The sequence below is a fragment of the Ursus maritimus genome, unplaced genomic scaffold, assembly GCF_017311325.1.
Source record: "Ursus maritimus isolate PB19 unplaced genomic scaffold, ASM1731132v1 scaffold_18, whole genome shotgun sequence".
Lineage (NCBI taxonomy): Eukaryota > Metazoa > Chordata > Mammalia > Carnivora > Ursidae > Ursus > Ursus maritimus.
The window spans coordinates 43,390,474-43,395,687 of record NW_024424230.1 but is presented as its reverse complement, the minus strand read 5'-3'; positions in this window follow the sequence as shown (position 1 = coordinate 43,395,687).

Sequence of the window (5,214 nt, the reverse complement as noted above, 5' to 3'; positions counted from 1 at the left end):
CGCTTCAAGAGGCTAGGGCGTAATGTATGGATAATGGCAATGACTGCATTGTCATCCACATATGAAAAAGCCATAATCAATGGCTTTGATGTCATAAAGCCACAGCCCACCAATTTGATGTCAGTGTGATGGATTAGGAATTGTCAGGCTACGGTTATTGGCTTTTAAAAAATAAGGAGTCCGTGAAACCTGCTTCTAGGGCGGGACGTATATGTTAAGAGACTTTTTTGGGGGAAGAGTTAATGTAAATCCCCCATTGTTGGCGTTACGTTAAGTGTGTCATCTGCGTTTTCTAAAATAAAAGTGTGTGGGGAGGAAGGGCATGCTGTGGCCGCTGGTAGGGTCAGTATCTAGAGTTCTCAGAAGGTATGGCCTTCTCGAATTTGTCAGTATGTTTCCACCCCCCAAAAAGGGTGGGGTGAGAGAAGGAAGAACCCGGACCAAGGGAGAAGGGAGGGAGCAGAAAGGCGGGGAGGGGAAATATGGCCAAAAGGGAATCTCCTCTGTACACGGGGAAGGAAAGGGCTCCTTTAAGGAGTTTGCATGTAATTTTTAACTGGTGCCCTCGTATAACATCTTGACTTAATAAGGAGACCAGCAAAAGGGGAAGAGAGGAAAAAACGAAGGAAGAAATGCACAGCAAGACAATAAAAAGTATCCTCCTCACACCCACCGCCTTAGGGATTTTTCCTTTGCGCCTCAGAGCTTATCCCACTGCAACTCATCAATTTTTGCTTTTGTGCTGGAAATGCCCGAAAACATTTAAGGCTTCACAGCCACCCCTTGGGGTGAGCGGGTTTCACAATGCTCGCTGAGCCTCGTGGTGTGTCCCCAGGGAAGGCCAGGGGGCCACAGGGCAGGGGAGAGAAGCGCTCTTTCTCTTCCTCGTCGGGGATCAAGTGCCCTCCTCCCTGCCAGCCTGCGAACAAAGGACCGAACCTCAAAGCTCCTGCCCCAACGCGTGACCTCGGGGCCCAAGGCAAAACATTTTATCTCTGGGTCCTAGTGACACAAGCTCCTCAGGCTCAGCAATTGTGGTTTATGATGTGACTAGAAACCTTTGATGGAATTATTCTTGCTTTCTATTTCTCTGCCCAGCCATTTATTATTCTGTATATTTTCGAGAGCTGTGGGAAACTTTCATAACCAAGTCTAAGCCAGGCGAAAACTTGTTCTATTTGGAATTTGTAATGAAGTCAAAACATGGCCTGGATTTTCTGAAAGGCTCCTTTGGCTGCCTGCAACAGCCCCAGGGCACAATCAGACAGGGATGGAGAAGGCCTGGGAGCAGATTTTGTTACCAAGAATAGGACAGAACAATATTTGCCTCCAAAACACTAGGGCTGCTATTTACCTTCTCAGCTGGAAGAAGTGAGAGATAAATGCATATTTCACATGAAGTGCAAATACCAATTCTTTCATTTCTAATTTTCAGGATTCTTTTTTTTCCCCCTTAACTCCCTCTAAACAAAAGGCTAGGGAGATTTTTTTAGCATATTTGATTTCCTGACCTGAGGGAAGAAATTCTTTATTTCAGAACTTTTGACCCCCAAAGAGCTGTTACTTTGCCTGAAATGAAACCGTGAATAAAAATTGTGAGACGTCTCCAGTGACTGGGGGTTTCCGTTGTGTACTGGGTGCGTTGGTGGGTGTGGGGTTGCAGAGAAAGACCGAAAAACCAAGTTTCACTCTGCTTGGATGGAAAACTTCCCCTACTTCTCAGAAGCTCTTGAAAAATTATTTACTGGCTTAAACCTGTTCCCTCCAAAGGAGCTTCAGTCCCTGACAGAAGTGGTAAGTTGGAAGATGGAGTCTGTCCCTAATTTTTATTTAAGTCAAAGGTTAATAGTCCAGGGGGGTCTGGTCCCTCACTGTTCCAAGTTAATGTTTATTTTTCACCGTCAGGTAAAGAATTTCCTAAGGCCCTTATTTCACTGCTAAAAGCGGAGTAAGAGAACTCAGATTCGTGCCCTCGGGCTTGAATAAAGGAATAAAAACAGCACAACATTTGCATCTACTTAACAGTCTCGGTTTTAAGAGCCCCTCACCCTAAGAGGGGAAAACCATATCCGGAGGTTAAATGAAGCTCTTCTGAGGTATTTGCCAAAAACACAATTCAGAGAAAGCGAATCGTTGTCAGAAATGACCTAGGAATTTGAGGCCTTATGATTGAAAGCACAAAGCTCAGAAAGGTGCGTTCTCTTGCTTCCCTGCCTGCCCGGATATCAATGAACATCAGCTAAAGGTGGCTGAAGAACCAATTTCATGCATCTACTGTACGAGGAAATGAACTGAGCCAAGGGCAAAAATAAAATTATACAAATGTTATTATAGACTAGCCTGCTTCTGTCCTAGTTTAATTCAAATTTTAGTGCTGCGGGCTTTGCTCCTGGCAGTAGCCTTTCTGAATAAATCAACATTTGCTTACATCTAAATTATTAGGGGAGCATGTGACTTTGTTTATTGTATAAATTATACGCAAGGTTAAAGCATTAACTGTTCAACTGGTTTTGTACAGTCACCTCACCGACTTGCCCCCAAATCATCTCTCCCCCAAATAAGAAATAACAATCTGACATCACTACGTTTTTAAAAACAAAAAACAAAAAACCCCAACAAACCAAATAACAAAGCCTCAAAGCACTGTGAACCCGAGGTTGTGGGTGGGAGCACTGCCAAAGGTAAGATGGGAGAGAGTCTTGGAGGTTAGGAAAAAGAGAGAAGGAGCGAAGGCCCCAGCAATTGTTCCCGGGAGCTCTGATAAGGTGTCTGCGCAAAGTCAAACAGGGATCTGGAAAATAATCAGTTAAGTTGATTAAGGCTGTCAGCCAAATGGGACAATTTAATACAGAGCTAAAGAAAGCCTTTTGGCTAGGAGGATTTCAGTAGGCAAGGAATTTCAAACTCGACGGCAATGTCGGACCCGAACATTTTTATTGCCGGATATCTGCTAGAAAAGAAGGTTAAACACAGACCCTCTGGAAAACGCACTTACAAACCATTTTTTGGTCTTTGCACATCACCACGAGTGACTCCCGAGAGCCTACCCACAAGTGTTTGGGAAATAAGGACGGGCTTTGATAACTAGACCATCTGATTTCCAAGTATTTAGACAAATCGGGTATCAGATGCATCCTACTATGAGAACATCCAGTTAGCGTGGATATTCAGCGTTCAAAGTAGACCAATCGGTTGCACTTATTTGCTTTTTAAAGGTTCTGATTTTATTATCCAGTGTAGGCCCCTTTTAGTCTTTGGCCTTTTTCACAGTGAGAAGTTAATTTACAAAATTGTAAATTGGATTCAATTGAAAAGATTGTATTCAATCTTTTCCAAGAATATATATCGTGTATATGTATTTGTTTCTTAAAGCTTCTATAAACACTGTAGGTAAGAAGATTTTGTACAGAATGACCCTCTCCAACAAGTGATTCCAGTCTAAGGTGTGCTGGAGAGGAGAATCAATTTCCCTCTCAACCACTTCTGATTCTTTCTGCATCTTAAATTGGGGTTTGAGATCTTGGACAGAGATTCTCCAAACGTCATTAATGGGCCACCTACAACAGAATCACCCAGGAGTGGAACCCAGGAATCTGTATTGTAGCCAACCTCCACGCGATTGGGTTGTAAAGAAACTAACGTGTGGGAACTACTTCTGCAAACCACGTGACTCTATCTACTCTTTACTTCAGGAGCTTTGTGTCATCTTCTATTCATGGTGTCCTGGAGCCAAGCCCCAACGAGTACAGGCTTCCAACCAAAAAGCCCTTCCAATGCCTGCCTTGCAGATTTGGGCCAGTGGAGGGTATCTTTGGAACATACTCACTGAGTCTGTGGTCAATCGTGCACTTGAGACAGTGCACTTGAGACAGTGCACTGGTCAAAAATCATCACACATAAGTACAATTCTATTTGAAATAATTTAAGAAATGTAAAAAGTAAATTGCTTCCCATCCAATTGGTATTTTTAAGAAATAGCTCTTTGATCGCAGCATATCAGAGTGGAAAAAGCAGAGACTTTGGAATCAGATAACTCTGGTTTCAAATCAGTTTCACTGTTCATTCGCGTGGGGTATTTGGTGAAAACTTGAATGTCCCCGAGCTCCATTTCCTTGTCTGTGATAGGGGAATAATAAATTGGAAACATGGCGGGTTGGAAAGAAAAGTAAATAATATGCAAGGAATGTTTGGGATATGGTAGATGCTGAATTGGTGATAATTACTATTTACCATTTAGAAATAGCTTCTGAATCCACAAATAGTATGTAGAAGGTTAAACCTTAAAGTGCAGGCATGCTGCTGCCCAGGAATTGGGGAGTACCTGGGGTGCACGGTTAGGTGGGCCGGAACCTGAAAACTGCTCACTTCCTGCCCAAGCTTAGGGCCTGTACACCTCTCCCAGAATTCCCTGGGGGAGAAGACAGAGAGAGAGAGAGAGAGAAAGAGAGAGAGAGAGAGAGAGAATATGCCTAGGGATTATAGAGGGAAGCCATCCAGATGACCGGTACAGCTGGTTTTTTCATAGACTCTGTGCTGGATGATAGCAAATTTATCTAGGAGATCATGTGTTGAAGCCTTCGCACATGAAATGGGAACTTTGGGCCACTGGAGACAGAGGAACTAACAATTATCTAGAATTAGTGTCAAAGTTTCCAGAAAACAGATGTAACAGATTAGCATACAGAAAAGCCTCTGCAGGTGAAACAGACTTCACTTGCTGAAATGAGAATAGAATACAGGAAAAAGCATAGCAGACCCGGCTTAGGGTCACACCAGTTCCCCCAGTTGAGCACCACCAAATGACAGGGACAATTTTCTAGTCGCCTAATGCGGCAGAGCAGGTAAGGGTAGCCCTCATAGAATGATATCTTCAGTTCCATTCCTGCTTGGAGATGTTGTACTTTAAATTCTCAAGTATGTTGTATCATTTAATAATCATATCAAGTCTGTATAGTTGGTTTTATTCTTAGCCTCATGGTCCTGCAAATGTCTTGGGAAATGATTCTATCTCGAGTCATGGAAAATATCAGCTGAATCTCGCATGGTGTGTGAAATGTGTCTCCATAGCACAGACTTCTTGTTTACCTAGTATTCATTTGCTATTTTTAAGGTAAAATGATATCCCAAATCCTCTTTGGGAAACCACCTACGCTTGGACCACAAGATTTAAAAGGCATCAAGTCCAGCCCTAACACGAGAGGTGGGTGCTGATTG